Source organism: Paramisgurnus dabryanus, chromosome 15, assembly GCF_030506205.2.
Source record: "Paramisgurnus dabryanus chromosome 15, PD_genome_1.1, whole genome shotgun sequence".
NCBI lineage: Eukaryota > Metazoa > Chordata > Actinopteri > Cypriniformes > Cobitidae > Paramisgurnus > Paramisgurnus dabryanus.
In genome coordinates this window covers 28350040-28370810 of record NC_133351.1, presented here as the reverse complement: position 1 = coordinate 28370810, position 20771 = coordinate 28350040, and the positions used below count along the sequence as shown (strand labels likewise).

Below are 20771 nucleotides of genomic sequence, written 5' to 3'. Positions count from 1 at the left end.
GAAACATCAGACTTTCCATACCAGGGTGCGATCTAATCTTGTTTACATGAAATGCCTTCTCTTGCGCCTGCTATCATGCTCAGGCAGATAAGTTCAGGAATCTGAAGTTGTGTAAAGCCTGCGAGTCAGCGACAAACTCAGATGACTATCATCCAATGTCTTTGTTAGTCAGTCGGTCACTCTATTGTAATAAGTAATTGATCACCCTTTTCCCACTTAGAAATCATGGAGCATTTTTAATTCAGTATTTGAGTAGTTTACCTTCAGTAATCTGTATATCTTTGGACTGGATGTGGGGGAATGCAAAGCAAACATATGCTGGTGTAGCAGACTTCAAATGACATCCCTTGGACACCCAGATACACACAGACACATTGTAAGCAGAGTTGTACTGAACTGGATTTATTTTTCCTTTAACAGAGTAGAATAGGGCATAAATCACACACACCCAGAGATACACTGACTCATCCATGCTTCTCTGATCACTCGCTGTGTCTCTGAGCACACGCTAAACGTGAGCAGCATACATTTAACCCTAATAAGACTTGGTCACCCCAAGCTACTTTTCTTTAGTTTAAAAACATTTGTGACTTTTCCATATTGTCTGTCAAGATTCACATAAAAAACTGTCGTTCTAAAGAGGCGTAAAAAAAATTTGAAAAAAAAATCACTTAATTAGTCCCTTTGGGGGTAAAAAAGAAAGACCAACTGAAATGAATGGGAAATTTTATTTGTCAAAAAAAAACAATGCATCCAGAATAAATCTAAAAATGTCAACACAGAAAGGTAGGCCTGGTACTAGAGCACAAATGTTACATAGAAAATACATGCTCAATCACACACACAAACACACACACACGAAGGTATGACTGCCACAGAGAGCATTTCTTATAGAATTTGGCAAAAAAACAGCCACAGATGCAAAACAAAGATGTAAAATACTCACACAGGTGTGCGCACACACACACACACACACACACACACACACACACACACACACACACACACACACACACACACATGTGCGCACACACACTCACACACACACTCTGGATTCCATGTTTTGTGGGGACATCTCCATAGACGTAATGCATTTTATACCATACAAACTGTATATTCAATTCCCCTTACCTACCCCACTCCCTTACCCCAACCATCCCAGAAACCCTTCTCCTACTTCACATTTTCAATAAAATCATTTTGTTTGATTTATAAGCTTGTTTCCTCATGGAGACCTCAAAATGTCCCCACAAGGTCACAAAAATACTGGTATTCTTATCTTTGGGGGACAATTGGTCCCCACAACGTGATAATTATCAGGTACACACGCACACACATACACCCACACACAAACACTCACAGACACAAACACACTTGCAATCAGTCAAATTTCTGTGGCATTTTGTAAAAACAGACATTTCAAAATGCATCAAAAACTACAAAAAATTCTACTATTTGAAATAATATTTATTTTTAATGTCCTTTCTAATGTTTATATAAACATAAATTCACATAATGTATCAATAAAGTACTGATGTTGAGCAGTTGGCCACATTCAGTAGAATGAATGGGTCTCTATTTCCTAAACTGTAACCATAAAACATATTGGTTTTTTTTTTAACACCAAATGGCTGAATTCAACACATAACATCTAGATCAATATCTAAAAACAATTTAAATCAAATTTAAATCATAATTTATTTGAATTTTTCATAAAAATTTGATATTTCTCAAGCAAGCTAATGGTGTGGTTGAGGAATTGAGTGGTAAACAGGTATAAAAGTACTTCATATCTCCCAAAACATCGCATTAATGTATAGATGGAAGTAAATGAAAAAAATGTATATATTATTTGTATCATTAAAAATGTATATATTTTTTGTAATCACTCTTTTAATCTCTGGGGTCATTTTTACCCCCAAGGAACTATAACGTATACAGGAAAATAGGATCTTATGAGGGTTAATGCAATTACAGATACAGTAAGTAGTGTAAAATCCATTAACAATCTGTACATTAAGTAGTGCACGTGTAACATAACAATGTTAATACTTGAATGTAACAAACTCAAACGTATGTACAATACATAACATGTTCTAAATAAAACCTGTGTATAATGCTGTATCAACTCATATGTATCCTATATTCTATAAATATTTCTCTTTTACACATAAACATTGTCGCTACCCCCACTGAATTGATGGCCAGTACACTTCAACTGATGTTTCCATAAATGTTTATTTTGTTGACACTCATTAAAACACTGTAAGAGTTTAACTATAAGCAAACACAAAACAAGTATTCAAAAACATTTAACAAAGTAACCAAACGATTAACCAAAATCATAACTTAATGACGACAATAAAGCACATAGCCTATTCATTACTCTTCAGGTGATACACACAAACCTTATAACCCTTTAGTGAGATGAACAATATACTGTATAGTGACAAGAGGAAACAATTACACAATTTCCTTCTGCATTTCTCACAAAAATTCACCCAAATGGCAAAAATTTAAGCACTTATACGATCGTTCAGAGAACATGGCTGTCAAAACAAAACTCATTTAAATTTAAAGGGATAGTTCACCCCAAAATTATAATTTTATCATAAATGACCTTTGTGTCGTTCTAATCACCCAGTGCTCCGATTGTCTTCAGAACACATTTTTAGATATTTCTGATAAAAGTCAGAAGGCTTTTGTCTGTCCCATTGACTTTAGTTAGGGTCACAATCTGTTTCCCAGAAAGACGGCAACAAAAATTGGCATCAGTCGTTCAATAATAGTATTATACAATAATAATATTATAAAATGACGAGAACACTTTGGTGTGCAAACAAAATAAAATAAAAAAATTTATTCAACAATTTCTTCTCCCCTTTGGTCCTTCAGTATGCGTTCATGAGCAGAATACGGGCGCATGCTGCTGATGTCACCTGCTGATATAGTTGACAGCATACAGACACAGAACACGCTGACAGTGATAAGTAATTTGCGCACTTATACAGGCTGTTTAAGTATTGTTTACATAATGCGTTAAAAAGCGGAATGACTTCGACAGATGAGGTCAGCGGCATGCGCAGTAGTCTGCTCATGAACGCACACTGAAGGAATAAAATCGTTAATTTTATTTTCTTTGTGAACAAAAGTGTTCTCGTCTCTTCATATTATTATTGAACGGCTGAGGGCACATGGACCTTTTTGGCAATGTCTTTCATTTTTTCTATGAAACGGATTGTGAACATAACTGAAATGATTTGTGTTGATAATTTTTAGTTAAAAGTTAAAGGTTATACAAGTTAGCCAGATTCTCACAAAATCCGTTAGATAAATTAGATGACAAACTCTCTCCAATTTACATATGTTCTCATTTGTTGAATGATCCATTAATATCATTCTTATTGTTGAGGTGAAATTCCTGAGCTGGTGCTCTGAGGTAAAGGAGGAAGGTGGTCTTCTGCCACACATGCACACACACTTGAGGTGAAACTCAGCTCTCTGTAAGACACACTACCCAATTGGTTTTATTATTGGACACAAATTTGTGCAGTCTGAGATAGAGATCGACCAATATATCTGTTTTCCGATATTTTCCCCGATATTTGAGCATTTTCCGATGATCGGATATCGGTTTTGTAATATCGGATTGACCGATAAACGAGAGAATTGAGAATTGCGCGCCGGACGCATCCTGAGGAGAGGAGCTCACAGCAGCAGAAGCAGCGTGCACAGCACATATGACGGCGGAGTGACGCGACTTCATTAAATGGTCTTTGAGTATGCTTACTTTGCATATGAGGCATTTATAACACATTTTATTTGTGCATTAATGTATGTTATGTTAAATAAGCTGATATATTAAAAGCAATGTATGCAGCTTGTCCAAGAATAGAGACGAACTCACAGAGTCACGCTGGCTGATCCATAAAATCCGGTCCCAATAAAGACGTAGCTTTGCATGAATAAAACAGCCATGAATTGATTCTTTGTGGAATTAAAACCGCTAAATTAAATTCGTTTTTCTGTTATTTATGCTTATCATTAGCATCGTAAAATCACGTTCATATTGCTGTTCACTTACCGGGGTTGAAGGCTAAAGCACAGCCACATTTTTTAACAAGATTTACCCTAAGTTATATTAACATTTCCCAGATAGACATTATTTTGCTAAAATATCTAAATAAATGTCTGTGGATATTAATTAATTATTTATTACCTCCGCAAGCGGTCACAGTTTGATACAGTTAATGCGCGAGTAAATGCATAGATAAACAGCGCTGTCAACAGCCATTTCATAAGTTATAACAACAAAATATTAATTATTCTGACATCAAATACCAGTTAAGAAATTCAGTGATATATGTGATGTGATGATTATTATTATTATTATTATTATTATTATTATAAGGATTTGTTCAGTTCAGTAGTGTAGTAATTATTATGTCAAAAACAGAAGTATAACAGTAAATAAAAATCGGTTCAGCATATCGGTTATCGGGCACATAAGCATCCAAATATTTGTTATCGGCATCGGTTTAAAAAAATGAGTATCGGTCGATCTCTAGTCTGAGACCACCAGTAGCACAGTTCTTAGTTAAAGTTAAATTCTCTCTTCTACTGTTTGTACACTTGTTACACCATCATCCACACAGAAATCTTTACAAACTGAAAGCCTACGGGATACTGATCCTTATTACATTCAGCTAAGTGCTTCACATCCTGGAGATGAAGATGCTCCAAATAGATGTACTTTCATTCGGCACTCTCGTGGCAGTTCTGTTATATCTCTATTCTTCCACCACAAGATACAGGAAATCTGTCTGCTTCATGAACATGGAACTGATTAAACATTTTCTCACATCACATATTAGAGCAACAGGGTGCTGACGAAATCTGAGAACACCACAGATCAAGCTATTCAAGTCAGGTCATTGGAGGAGATAGCCGTTCAAACAGATTCCACTATATCTTGCTAATGCCTGGCTCACACCACAGGATAATCGGGCCGAATTTACCCCGATTTTACCCTCCCGAGAATCCGAGGGAAAATCGGGCAACGGACCTTGATCGGCTCCGAAATTCGGGCCAGATTATCCTGTAATGTGAGACGTTTAAAAGTCTAAACTTACACCTTCCGATATGCTCTCAAGCAAATCGGGGCCGCCCCGATCTGATCAAACATGTTTGATATTTAGGATTTTAAATCCGCATAATTACGCCAGTACTTTCACAATATTCATTGAGAGACGGAGATGATTGACAGCTTTCGGGACCGCGAGACGAGCTGCAGTACGGGTAGACAGCGCAGCCGGAGAAATACAGTTTGTGGAAGTTAATGTTTCATTCTACTTTCATTTCGCCACAACTGCAGCTCGTTGGGGCAGACAGGCGATTTAAAATATCGAAATGAATTCCTCGCTTGATTCACGTTGTTCACTCTTTTATAAACATTATCTAAAATATCTTAAAAACAACAGAACATGATGATGGTCAGTCACATCACGCACCTGCAGCTATTCTGTGTATAGAGGAAATTTAATAAAATAAATAGGCATACACGAAATATGTTGCACTTAAATAATTGGCATATTAACAAAACGAATTTAAATTTATATGACGATTTTCAGTTCTTTTTTGTGACGTGCTCCACAAACGCACAGAAACTGATTGCTGAAACACCGCACACTTGTGAATCTGATGCGCCTCATATCCAGACTTACAACGTTTCACATTAAATTACATATTTGTCCAGAACCATTGGTAATGTAAATACTGAATTTAACACTAGACATTACACTGCAAGATAGAATAGATTAGAATAAAATAGAAACTTTACTGTCATAATAAAACTATAATGAAATTTGTTTAGAAGCTCTCAAAGACCAGTAGCCTCAGAAGAATAAACAAGAAAAATAGAATTTACATAGTATATAGCTAAAAATAATATCACTGCAGAGCAGTATATATACAGTGGAATTGAATAATGCAAACAACAGTGCAAAATAGAGTTTAACCAAGCATAAGTCATTTAGCAGCAATGCTTATAAACCTACAATAATATTCCTGTTAGGAAGAAACAGGAAAACAGAGCATTGATAGAAATAGCATACATCACTTAATAGTAACTCCTAAATGTGCAAAAAAAAAAAAAAAAACAAGTGATATATAGACTAGCCAATTATATTTAAAATATGTTTTTAAATAGATGTTAAAATTTAAATAAATCTTGCATAAGGACTAGACCTGAGTTGGTGCTAGATTGTGCACACATCTACAGTATGCATTCAAACACTGCCTGCATAACACATCCTTAAAACATATCATGATCATTGCCATAAACAAGAGCTGAGGAGGAGAAGTCGCCTAGGTTTCAAAATGAAAGCTGCTACTTTGTAAATATTTAAAAAGAAATCATAATAAATGTATCATAATCTTCATTCCTTTATATACTCTTCTCCTGAGGTGACGTGAAGTGCTTGCTCTGGCAAGATAATCCTAATAATATCCTGTAGTGTGTGATGCACTAGGATTTTAAATTCCTGTAGTGTGAGCATGTTTAGGATTTGAGCAAAGAATATCTGACAAGATTCTCCTTATGTGTGTGCTGCAACCAGATTTCATAATCTGCCAGGATTTTAAAAATCCTGTAGTGTGAGCCAGGCATAAGCCAACAAAAACAATTCAATTTTCTTGGGGTGATAAACCCCGTGGTGAGGTACATATCATTTTTCAACTTGAGGCTCCTTCCCTGGTGAAAAAATAGTATGCTAAATATATTTAATTTTGATATACTTAAGTATACTTGCAGTCACACTAATGACCTGGGCCCGGTTCCCCAAAACGTTCTTATCGCTAAGTAGTTCTTAACCTATTCCTTAACCTCTCTCTTAACTCTATGGCACGGTTCCCAAAACGTTCGTACGCTAAGTATATCTTCTGTAAGTCACACTTTCGTAAGGTTGGTCTGGACCATTCGTAAGCTCTCTCTTAGCGTTGTTTGAAGGCAAAACGCTATCGCCGCAGTCTTTAGAAATCAGCGCAGCGCAGTACAAGTCAAACTATGGTATGGTGACAATGATTTTATGATATGGACATTTTTAAGACTTATAATAAAATATGTTTGCAATGGATACAGGACAATTTATGCAGTTGACTTTATTTGGTATCAGAACTAATGAATCAAAGACGGCGCCGGTGTTTGTTCCTCATTGAAGTCTGTTCCCTCTATGTTTATAGCGTTTTCATCACGTTACATTTATAATTTATTTAGAAAGATTAAAGATTTCAATTGGTTATACTAAAAAGCAATAATATCATATATTCTATTATACAATTTATTAAATATTACATATTTGACAGTTTTATGTCTTTTAACATATAGCCTGTCTTTTTCCGTTTTTCTCTCTTCACTGTTTGTTTTAAAACTGTTATGTTTCCATACATTATAAATATATATTATACATATAATATGATTCATACTGTAAAAATAATCTCAGTAGCCATTAAAACTTTCAATGTATATAAAGAATAAATGTATAATGTGATAAAAACGCTATAAAAACACTGCACTAAAGGTAAAAAAGGGGGACAAACTTCCCCGTAACACCGGTAACCCCGTAACCGTTTAGTCCATGGCAATTTTTTTATTAGGCAACACTTAACCTCTTCAACCCTGAGGACCCTGTCCCGGGTCCAGAATTTCGTATTTTGACTTAATATAAAATATTCTTTTAATCTTTGATGCTCCGTCATGGACCCCAGTAACACATATGAGATACTGTTTGAAAGCTTAGAGTCTCTACTTTCTGCAGATATGCATCACTTTGACACATCTTTTACTGTAAGAAAGTTATTTACACTTAATTTACACTATCACCCCCCCAATATTTTATTATATCATTTAATATTTACATATTTCATATTTTTCAAAAATGACAAACATGGGCAAGTCTTATATCAAATGAAAGCTCTCATTCTCAGGAATAAGGCTACAGTGTTATTTTTGTTCTAATATCAACACATATCCAACAATCATCGAATGAATAATAAGGTAAAAAATGGTATTTTGTAAACATATGTGAAACTTGAGTGTGGACTGCCTCAGATAGCACATATAGCCACAAATGATACACCATCTTTTATTTTAGGTCCTACTCTAAACAATGAGTCCATTCACAGCATTTTCTTTGGTTGTGTGCATATATAATCCCTTGCTATTTATTATATGTGCAAAACAAAAAATTAATATTTATATGAAAAATGTATTTTCACACCCTTTAGTAAAATGAGAATAACTTTTGAATGCGACATGATAAAGAGTTCATTCTTTTTTTGGGTGTTTACTGTCTGCTGCTGGTAACAACCAGAACTGTCTGCAGTCTGCTAGAGCACCCAGAACCAGAGTTATACACTATCAAAGACAGTGTTTACAACATAAAAAAGAAAATTTGGTGTTTCATCATATGAAAAACAACATAAATAACAATATTTGTCACAAACAGCAGCTTTTTATGTAACTTCAAAGGGTTTTCTTTAAAATGATATAAATAAATTGCATTTATTCCACTGTATGTGGTTATGGGGACACTTCAAATGTTCTTAGGCAGAAATTGTATACAAAAAGGGTATTATTCCTCCCTTCAGTTGGAGTAAAATAACTTTTGCATAGATTATGATAGAGAAAAAAATCCTTTTTCCTCTGTAAGCTGACAATTGCTGGAATCAAACAAAACTGTCTGCAGGGACCTGTGATACCCAGGGCCAGAGTTATATACTTTCAAATAAAAACTTTAGAAAAAAACATAAAAAAGCGCCTATTTATTTTTGTGTTTATTAGAGGACTGATATCACATACAACCATGTTGAGCACTTTCAACAGTGTTTTATGTAATTTCAAAGGGTTACCTGTAAAATGCTACCAAACTTTTGTATGTAAACCTCTGCATGTGGGTATGGGATGCTTTTGAAATTGGGTAGGCCAAATCCAGGCGAAAATCCCCAAAATAGCTTCAGGGTGTAAGAAGTTAAAACCTTTTGACAATTTGCCTGACGTGGCTTAATAAAAAAAATTGCCTCCCAAGACAACCCATTATGGAGCTGGTGGATCTTCTCAGACCATATTCTCTATCTAACTCTCTCTGTTTATTGTAGATAGGTTGTTTTTTATTGAAAACATTAGTGGCAAGCAATACCGCATTAAACAGAGGTACTACAGGTGCTTGCCAAGTAATTCTGATTGTAAAGTACCTTACCTTTAGTATAAAAGTGTATTATATAATTTTTTTAAGTCGTTAAACCCACATCAATAAGCGGCACAAGTGGCACAACGGAATAAGCAGGGTGGATGATTAGCGAGGGATACCCGGTTCGTCTACCCGTATTACTGACAATTTGATAATTTAATTAATAGTCTATATTTTACAGATAACTAAACTATGTTAAAATAAATGTTACTGGAATAATTTGAGTAATGTTCCATTTGTATAGAACGTGTTGTCGTTCTTAACGCTGTAATGCACCTTCACGTGAAGTGGAAAATCGATCCCTGAGAGATCGATTGCAAATAATTCAGCACCTTCACTTGGGACAGCGTCATTGTTACGTCGTTCTTAGAGGCAGCGTGTTAAGAAGCTTCCTAAGAGACACTTCGGGGAACACACTTAGGAACACAAACAACTTTGGTAAGATATATCTTTTTGAGTCTTCTTAGCGCGCTAAGAGTGAACGTTATCGGGGAACCGGGCCCTGTATACTTAAAGTGTGCTATTGATTAGTTTATTTAAAGAGTGCTATTTTGGAACAACTAATTTTGTACTTAATATATTTTAGTTGTATATTAATTGTAACAAAGTACAACTTTAAGTGTATTTAGTGTACTTTTGTGTGCTAAAGTGGAACAACTTTAAGTGTATTTAGTACAATTTAAGTACATGACTGTTTTTGTGCTAAATTCATGCTTGATAAGTGGATTTAGAGTGTGTTTTATTTATGTTAGGAGTACATTACAAATGTATTATGAGTGTCTTGCAAACATACAATTAGTATATCTTAAATAGACTGTTTGCGTACATTCTATATATTTTTGGCCAATCCAAAATTCTAAAAACTGCCCTGGTGAAAAATGAATATGCCAAGTACATTACATTTTGTATACTTTTACATACTTGCAGCTAGATTAGTAATGAGTATACTTCAAGTGCGTTAATAATTAGTTAACTTAAAGAGTGCTATTTTGGGAATAGATTACTTTAGCTGGTAACATAACCAAAATATTTTTTTCCAAATAAATAAAAGCTGATTAAAACAGTCAAAAACAATTCATTTTAAATATATTTAAAATATAGTTTTATTCACAGCATTCAAAGTGTACAGTATTTGCCTAAAAATTGAACATTTACTCATTGAAGAATGTCAAGATGATTGAGTTTACAACGTCTTTCTCTCCCAAATCAACTTTAGTCTGGCAGGTTTTGGTTCAGCCTAAGGAAATCTGAAAAAGAGAGACAATAAGCTCAATTAAAAAGTGTTTAATATTAAAACATTACATTTATTTAAGACTTACTGTATTAAATCTATAGTTTACTGGCAGAGATTGTATAGCAGATATATTTTTACCTAAACTAGAGCTTGACTTAAATGTCATCATATATATTAAGGGGCGGTTTCCCAGACAGGAATTAGACTAGTCCTAGACTAAAATAAATGTAAGAGCTGTCCAAACTGAAAACAACTTGCTCTGACATATCTTAAAATACATCAGTGCCCATTGTTTTACATCGTTATGCACATAAGTAATGTTTTTAGTAAGGCATGTTTGTTAAAACTATCCTAATTAAACTAAGGTCTAGTCCTGGATAAAGCTAATCCCTGTCCAGGAAACCACCCCTAAGAGTTTTCATTATAATGACTTGCCTATATGGGCTGCAAAATCCTCCTTACATAAAATACTTCAGCTCCTAAAGAAAGATTTTATTGTATTAAATTTAAATGTAAAACTTGTCAGAAAGAAAATGCAACAAGCAGACAATTGGGTGTTTCCTGGAAAGGGATTATCTTAAAACAGGACTAGGCCTTAGTTTAATTAAGAAATATAACCAGTTTCAAAAAACATGCCTTAATAAAAGCATTACCTGTGTGCATTTTGAGGCAAAACAAAAGAAAAATGGTGTATTTTAAGATATGTCAGTGCAAGTTGTTTTCAGTTTGGACAGCTCTTACATTTATTTTAGTCTAGGACTAGTCTAATCCCTGTCCGGGAAACCGCCTCAATATGTATAACGTTATCTAAACTGAAGCTTGATTTACTACTACGAATGAATTATTATATCTTAAGAGTTTAAAATGACTTACCATTAGCTGCAAAGTCCTCCCTACAAATGTCTTTGAAAAACTTTAGCTTCTGAGGAAAGAATGCAGCATCATTAATACTAAATACAGTTAGGTAAAAGCCTTACAACCTCTAAACAGTCAATAAATGGTTAACTTTCACGCTACATTTAAAAAAACAGATTTTCTGACGCTATCTTTTTTCATTAACATATACATACACACCAATACATATATTTAACAAAACAATCGGGTGTACTAATTCGATATAACAGGCTGACAGTGCTATCTTTCAAACCTTTAACATTAGCTATAAGCTAAGCTACACAGCAGCTTATCACTAATAGCGAGTTAGACACCGCGTTATTGACAACATTTCGCATTCGAAATATGATAGTCTACTGATAAACTTCAGAATGGTCAAACGATAATCAAATATAATTAATTTTAAGATATTTTAACGTACCTTGGGACTGAATCCGTCCGCCTTGAACGACTGGTAAAAATCAAAATACGTGCGTCGTGACGTCATCACACACACGTCAGATGCATTATTCAAATCTCAGAATTCACTTTTCTCTGAAATGCATTTACGAAAACTGTTTAAGTTTTGTACAGCTAAAAGCGGTATGCAATTGACTGAAAAACTACAAAAAAACAAACACTCATATTCCCCTTACGAAAATGAATGTTTTTTTTTGTGGTAAAAGTTTAGTAACCATGTTTTTTTGGTGTATTGATTACTATTAGCAAAACCACGGTTATTTTGTGGTAAAACACAGTTAATTGGTTTATCCAATGCTTGACTATAGTGAAGTTAAAGTGTACCTTATGTTAATAGTATATTACAAATGTATACATCTACAATATAAAATGTAACTGAACATACTGCCCTCTCGTAATTTTAAGCCCACGTTATTTCTCCATAAAATAATATACATTTGTACACCCCATATACTTTTTCAAAATGTACTTAAAATATACTGTTTCTAAAGAATACTAAATAATGTATTTTAGAAATATACTGTCAGTGCATTATTATAATGATAACTTTAAGCATACCGATAAAGTATACCTAAAATACACTTTAAAATAAGTTTAAATTTAGTATACTTTAAAAATTGCACAAAACTTTAACTTTAAGTATATTTTTCTAAAGTATTTTTCACCAGGGTTGTCCATACATTTTTCTGTTTCTCCTCTTTCATTGATCTCCTCCATAGATTTCACATAGTGATCCCTATATCTTTGATCCCTTAACATTTTCCTTTTTAGATGATTAATCTTTAAAAGGACAAGTTGTTTATTATCTGATATTAAGTCTTTCTTTAAAAGTCAAAGGCATTTTAAAGTGTCCCAAGTATTTTTCCTAATACACTGTAAAAATAGTTTGGTTCCAAAACACGATGAACGCCATTTAAAAAATATATATATATCTTAATTTTACGCAAAATCCTATATTCACAGTGTTTTTCTGTCATCTTTTTTCCCAATAAACGCCAGTCCTCCTTTTCTGCAAAATGCAATAAATCCGCTCAACAAATCACAGCACACCATTCCACGCATTGTAAACCACACTGGCAGCGTGTTGAATACACACTGAATCCTAGTTTTCCTCATCTTGTACTTCATAATCAACAAACAAACAAAAACAAAATAATACTTTGATGGCATTGCTAAACCTGTGATGGTTTTCTGTGATGGGAAAGAAATGTAAGCCATCAACATCGAATAATTTACGCAAGAGGCACCCAGGAGATGGAAAAATGCTGGATGTTTGTTCTCCCGACAGCATCAAGCTTCTGCCATGCTAACACATTGACCCCATTATTTTACGTGAAGCCAACGAAAATCGACCAGGACCAAAACATTTTACAACTGATCGCTATCAAAAAAGTTCAGCGATGAAGTCCCAAGGACAACATCAGCAATGACAGTTTTCTTAATATATCAAAGGAAATGTTTTGATTAATGACACTAATGTTTATTTTTTAAATCAGTGTATACCACTAGTCAACTAAATGAATATAACATGGCAAAGATGAATGCACATTTAAATATTGATTCAATAGATTTATAGCATTTTGTGGAAAAAATAATCCCTTTTAATAATCTTTGAAAATCAAATTATGGAATTAATTTTTTTATGTTTTTATAACCTAAAGATGCTATAACAAAAATAGTGGTTTTAATCTTGTCACTTTCTTGGTATAGAAAACACATTTTTACCCAAATTAGTCAAAATTGATTTATTGCGTTTTGGAACCAAACTCTTCATATGTAGCATGAAGTTAAAACAACTTGGTTTTTCAATTCAACCTAATTCAACCAAAGTTTTTTTAGTTAAAGTAACAGAAAAATATATGTTGATTTGACAAAAATGCTGCATATTTCATATATATCATATATCATCCTGGGATAAAGTTTTGTTGTCATCACTGTGGCCTTTAAAATCTAATTCATAGCATCTGCTGGAGTCAATGAAGGCATTTCTTTACCAGAAAGTCGATGACAGAAACTCGTACTACCAAAAGAATTCTGCTGGGGTAACGAAGGTCCTACACTGCTCCATCCTAAATCAGTCTTAGAGGCGGGACACACCAAAGCTTTTGATAACGCCTCGAGGACGACAAATGCCAGCTGTTTTACAGCTGAAAAATAAATCATGCCTGCTATTTAACTAGTTGTCTTGCCAATAAACCAAAAAACGGCGGAATGTGATGAAGAACATAAACACACATGAAGTACTCAAATTACATTTAGAAGTTGAATCTGCTTATGAGCAGTATTAAAAGTATTAAAAAAAGCTTGAAGAAACCTCAAAACTCTACCCCGCCTCTACAATGAATGGAATGATGCACACATCTGTCATGAGTGTGTCTATGTGTTTGTAACACAAGGCTTTAAAGAACTATTCTATGAATATGTAAAGTCTTTTCTTCACTCAACAAACACTAAAGGCTAATGTTTCATCCCAGTAAGCAAAAACCAAACATTGAAATGACGGCTAACTATAGACTCAATTCAGTCTGGATACGAGTAATCCACTTCTACCCTAAATAACCTTGAATACATGCCATTTTTGCCAAAATAACTTGAAGATGTATGATTTTTCAACATGTAAGCAAAGTCAACAGGTGTTCAGGTGTTTGCTTTCATTTGTTTTAAACCTATATGTATCGTCTATTCTTGGGCGATGCGTCCATTAGACTTTCACTGACAGCCCAAACTTAGCCTTGTTATAGCCAAAATTGCTTGCTGGGATGTATTTGAGAAATGATGAGAAGTTTATTAGTCAAGTATTTGTCATCTAATCATAGACAATACTGTTAAAATAAATGTATAGCTTAAATTTAGTTGTGCGAAATGACAGAAAAAAAACTATGGAGTGCCTGCATCACTACATTAGACTTTATAAACTGTAAAATGATGAAAAATAATGCTATGTACTAGGACATTTAATAATGTAGCCTATTTTATTATAATGTAGCCTAATATAAAAAAAAATTTCTCACAATTCAGGTTTATATGAGGAAAACAATTAGGCCGAGATTTACACTGAAAAGAACGTTTTTTTTTTTAAGTTTTGAAACACCTAGGGCCTCATTTATCAACACTGCGTAGAAAATGTTATATTTTGACCTACGAATGAAATTTAGTATGTGCGTAAGTACAAAAAAATTGTGATTCCCATTTGTTCTTTAGCACCATGCTTGTGCACGTTCATGGCTTGGCAAACTGTATTTTTGAAAATGTCTTTCTGGCATTACAAATATGGGTGGAAAAAATCCTCTGCCTTTACCGTCTCTTTCAAGCATCCTCTTATCAGCTACAATTGCATCAATTTCAAGCGCAAAATGATGTAAGACCAGGGCCGGGTCTACGGGGGGGCTGGGGGGGGGCATTGCCCCCCCAGATTTTCCTTCTGCCCCCCCAAAAATATTCAGCCAACCATAAAATAACGGAGTCTCTTTATACATAAAACGTCTTCTGTTGGCAAAGCTAGTGTTTACGGCTCTCGCCCACTATTGTCTGATTAGCTTTTTCAAGCATTGCAGCTGTCTTCAGCAGTATTTAACTCACATGAAAACTACTACTGTTCTCTATGACGGTGACTAAAAAAAAAAAAACTGCATCTTTAAAATATATATCAGAAACGATGCAATTTAGTATTACATAAACGTAATAACACAACACATATTAAAATGAAACTTTTTTTATAGGAAAACATGCCCAAAATAGCACCTTATCCTTCCTTAGACTCACCTCATACTTATTCATTCAAATACAACAGCCAATGGCAAGTCTCCAGCGACATTTAATTTGTTTGTTTTAGACGTAGTTCTGTTTGTTAAAATTAGAATATGCAGTTTGGTTGTGGCATACTATATAGTAGATATAATTGATATAAGATGGTTTTACAGTAAATATAGAGCATTGTAACAGCTGAGCATTGTGTGCAGTTTTACAATCAAATTTTAGCGTTTTTTTTTCATCGTCATTCATCATCAGCTCATTCAGCTCGCGTTTGAGAAAAAACTTCACACACAAAAATCTACAGACATTTAAGTTCAGGAGGAGCTTTCACTCCGCAAGGTCATCGTAAGGTAAAACGTTGTATTTTATAATGTTGCATTGTATTATAATATCTAGCTTGCTGTGTTATGTACAAAGCAGTGTGATTTATCTTTGGTCTCGTCGCAAATCCCACTTACAGTATTTTAGGGCTTGTGCTTTTGTCTGGTGCTGTTATAGGCAAACAGGATAACCTTTGACGAATTTGTCATGCATGTCAAATTGCTTTCATGATGTTTCAATATAGATTAGTTAAAGCATTGTGCTTTGTTGTGATATTTGAGGTTGCTGCAGCAGCAATGATAGGGTCAGGAATGAATGAAAATATAGCTTATCACATTGAAAATGCATTATTTTAAATGAAGAAAATGTTCGAGAAGTGGAAATAAAGTGCCTAACAAGTGTTTATTAGAAGAAAGGCATATGTTGGGTAGTTATCAGAATGGCTTTAATTTATCTATAAGTGAAATAATAGATTAAATGCAGTGTACACATTATTAAAATATAGCTATTTGTACAGCTTTGCATTAATATCACCTGCTTGCCTGATTTCATTAACTGTGACTTAATGTGTAAAACTACATTAAGTGTAATCATTATAACATTATAAATCATTATAAATCTAATCGCATCTACTTTTAAAATTTGAACGTGCAAAATGACATATAAATGGCCCTTTATTTTAAGACATAGCCTAAGCAAAATAATATTGGATTGAAACATCCATAATTTTAGTGTATGAATCATTTTTGTCGCGGAATGGCTGCCCACCCAAAAATCCTGACTGCCCCCCCAGTCCAGCAAGCCTAGTACCGGGCCTGTGTAAGACATGCTTTTTTGGCGTTTAATTATGGCACAAATACCAGTCATACACCAAGCGCAAACATAAGTAAATCGCATTGCGTGAATCATTTAAATAATCTCCTCCCATAAATTTTGCATCTGAAAAGGAAACTTCTAAAAATGCATATGCAATAAGGTCAGTCACACAAATAACTAAAACATACCTTTACATTGCTAATTATCCACTGCGCGTCTTTAGTAAATTCCGACAATCGTTATTAATGCCAGAATGATGGTTGGAAAACTTTTGTGTGTACGCAAAGTCTGTCTTATATGCGTACGCACACTTTAAGGTTGGAATCTATGCAAAGTTATACATGAGGCCCCTGGACTTTAAATACATCATGTCTTTTACGGAATCTTAAAGCATGTGTGTGAATGCACGCATTCAGGAAGATCGTATGAATAAACCAAAATCAAATGATCCCAGACAAATTTCGGACACATTTTCAGTAATTTTCCATAATCTCTGTGTGAAAAGGGCTACTGTTTATAAGCAGAACTATTTTATTTGTGCACATGAGAAAGTTGTAATGTTGGTGATATGCTTAACTGATCGTAATGACCTTGGATCACAATGACCTTAATCGCAACAGCCCGTGCAACTTCTGTTCTGTCAGCTAAAATGGTAACAAACAACCTTGGATCAGCCTGGGATAGTATGAAAACCATAGCAGGGCTCCAGAATCTAAAAAGCAGCAGTCCAATCACCACAACTAGTACGGGAGGTCTGGAAGGATGCTGTGGTGGTCCCTGTTTCCAAATGAAACACCCCCAAAATGTTTAATGATTTTAGACCAATGGCACTTGCATCAATTGTAATGAAAGCATTTGAAAAAAATTGGTGAGGTCCGAAATATTAAGGAAAACTAAGCATTTACTTGACCCTCTGCAGTTTGCTTATAGGACCTGTAAGGGGGTGGAAGATGCCGGAGTAACTTTACTTAATTTAATTATTAAGCATTTGGATAACACTGGCTCCCATGCCAGACCTTTATTCGTTGACATTTCCTCTGCTTTTAATACAATCCAACCCTATAACTACAAGGCTGCTAGAACAGTTTGACCTGAGCAAAAACCTGGTAGGCTGGATCCTTAACTTTTTAACAAACAGGACACAAAGAGTGAGAGTGAATGATAGTCTCTCTGATAGTGTGCTCTCACCTCTTCTATACAACTTGTACACAAACATGTGCCAGAGCAGGTGGGAAAATAGGACCATAATTAAATATGCAGATGACTCAGTAATTAGCCAGCTTCAAGATCACAGGTCATGGTCTAGTTATCAATGACTTTGTTGAATGGTGTAAGGTATCCCACCTTCAAATAAATGTAGCAAAAACAAAGGACATGAAAAAATCCAGACGCAAGAGACTTGCGTCAATTAAAGGTCAAACCGTTCAATTGATGCAATCTTATAAATACCTGGGGACGGTAATAGACTGAAAAATCACATTTGAATTGTGAAGCTGTGAGGAGGACATCCGTGACTGTTTTGTTTGAGGTAACTGAGTCACTACCACATCCATTATGACCCTCTTTTACCACGCTTTTATTGAATCTGTTTTATCATTTGCACTAGCAGCCTGGTTTGGGAACCCCTCTGTGAAAAATAAAAACTCAACCAAATAGTGAAGTGATTTGGCAGGTTGATCGGCGAGCCACAACATAACATGGAGAACTTGTACACAAAACAATTGCAGCGCATAACTGGTTTAATGTTAAATGACAGTTCCCATTCATTGCACAGAGAGATTGAGCTTCTCCCTTCTGGGCGTAGGTTTACAATCCCTACTGTAGGTGTAGAACAAAAAGACACAAAAACAGTTTTGTCCCTGCAGCAATTACAATTTTATTTACACATCTGAAATTTCCAACGATAAAAGAGAGAAAACAAACACACTGGCAGAGATTAAAGACAGTGATGGAAGATTGAACATGAGACCTAACAATTTATTTGCAAAAAACTAAACAGTCATAAATCATAATGGTACAGTAACAATGCACAATCTAAAAAAAATAATACATTGAAACTGTCTTCAGTCTTATGTTTTGATTTCAAAGATTGACTTTATTGTTAGCAAAATAAAGCCGTGAGGAGATCTTGCAAGATCTGCTAAAGTTTTACTGTACTGCTACTGGTATATATATGGTGGCAACTCCACCCCCATAAATCTGAACTCCATACATAAACTCCATATGGCTTCGTATTCAGCTTTGTGACAGATTGGGCTCTATTTTAACGATCTGAAACGCAAGTGCGAAGCGCAACGCGCAAGTGAGTTTGTGGGCGGATCTTGGGCGCTGTTGCTATTTTCCCGGCGGGAGAAATAACTCTTGCGCCGGGCGCAAATCAATAAGGGGTTGGTCTGAAGTAGGTTCAATATTCATAGGTGTGGTTTGGGCTTAACGTCAAATAAACCAATCAGAACGCTATCCAACATTCCCTTTAAACGCAAGGGCGCAAGTTCCATGGCGGGTTGCTATTATTATGACGGATTTACCAGGCGCACGCCAGGAGCGGTTCACAGCCGAGGAGACCGACGTTCTTGTAAATTCCAAACTTGCCAGCATAAATCGGGCACGCCGTGTAACGGGAGGTGGATCTGCCTATACATGACCTGACGCCAGCAGAGGACATCGCTGCGTCCACCCTCACCGCTGAAAGGGTTTGGGGGCTTTGAAATCGGACCCAAGAAACGCAACCAAGGTCCAACCCCAAAGTACTCTTACAAATCAAGTTCATATACATTAAGGTTTCTTATAAAAACATTTTAATTATTATTTACATAAAATAAACGTAATACAGCCACACAACAAACTTATGAAAATATTTTAATTTTGCATGAGAATTTTTTAACGCAGCCACACAATAAATAAAAACTATCACCACAATGCTCACCACTATGATTTCCCTTATCTCGTGTATTCATATTTTTTAGTGTAACAATTTATGATTTGCAAAAATAACTGTTGCATCTGTGTAGATTAGATAAGCAAAGTGTGTGCGCGTTGTGCACACTATACATTATGGTCAAGCATGCGCCCTTAAAATAGCATATTGAACCACGCGCGACGCGCCACTGACTTTAAACTTTTTTTTCTGGTCAGTGGCGCAATTGTTTTTTTAAACTGCAAAATAGCACCAGGGATGGTTTGCGCCGGAACACGCCTCCTTTTTTGCGCTGAACCGCCCAGGGAGCGCAAGTTCATTCCCTAGTTTGCCGACGTGTATCTGTGGAAGGAAAAACCCGCTGTGCGCCGGTGCAAAATACGAATGATACATGCGTCCTGACAAAGTCAATTGCGCTGGCTGCAAGATAGGGCCCATAGAAACATATGATCATATAGAAAGTGTCATTCTGTCATTCTGAAGTGCAAGACAAGCGATTATTGTGAAATAATCAGATTATGATCCAGGGTTATCTCTTAAACCCTGGTAAATTATGAACAGTGTAAAACGTGATACAGATAAACCAGGATTCCATTAACCTGGGGTTTACAATAACCCGGGGGTTAACTATTTCAAGTGTGAAAGCCTTAGAGAGGAGGCAGAAGGGAAAAGCACAGAAAGTGTTTTGGCGCCTGACAGACTAGACAGGTGATGTTAACCAGAAAACACACCAAAACAAACAAGATTGTTTTACTCACTAATTGAACTAGACTGGGCAAGAGCAACAAAAGTCTACATGAAAGGACTGACATTCTCACACAGGACAAGAGAAATAGGGAATAAACAGAAGCTACAATGAAAGGGGAACATGAAACAGGTGAACTAGGAGGAACATAATAGGAATAAATGAGATGACGAAGGTGGGGGGAGGACGACACAATGACAGGTGCGCATATGTCCCCCTGTCAAAACAAACCAAAGACAAAACACATTATACATACAAACAGACAAAAAACAGACGATCAGACAGTATGCTTTTCCAAAAGGTTACTCAGAACACCAACTTCACTCATATTAAAGCAGTGATCACACAATTAATTTTAGTACATTTCACACAGTGAGAGTCAACGTT

General features: G+C 35.2%; 1 protein-coding gene and 1 long non-coding RNA gene across 2 annotated transcripts in view; one reads left to right on the top strand and one right to left on the bottom strand.

Annotated features, from left to right (window-relative positions):
• The window catches only part of LOC135782585 (nectin-3-like protein), a 39868-nt gene that overhangs the window by 9169 nt on the left and 9928 nt on the right, over positions 1 to 20771 (top strand). The window lies entirely within an intron of this gene.
• Positions 10396 to 12163, bottom strand: LOC135782833 (uncharacterized). The gene is made up of 4 exons (XR_010545504.2): positions 11795 to 12163; positions 11353 to 11401; positions 10915 to 10958; positions 10396 to 10492 (listed from the first exon to the last, which is right to left on the bottom strand). It is a non-coding gene; the product is annotated as an uncharacterized lncRNA (long non-coding RNA).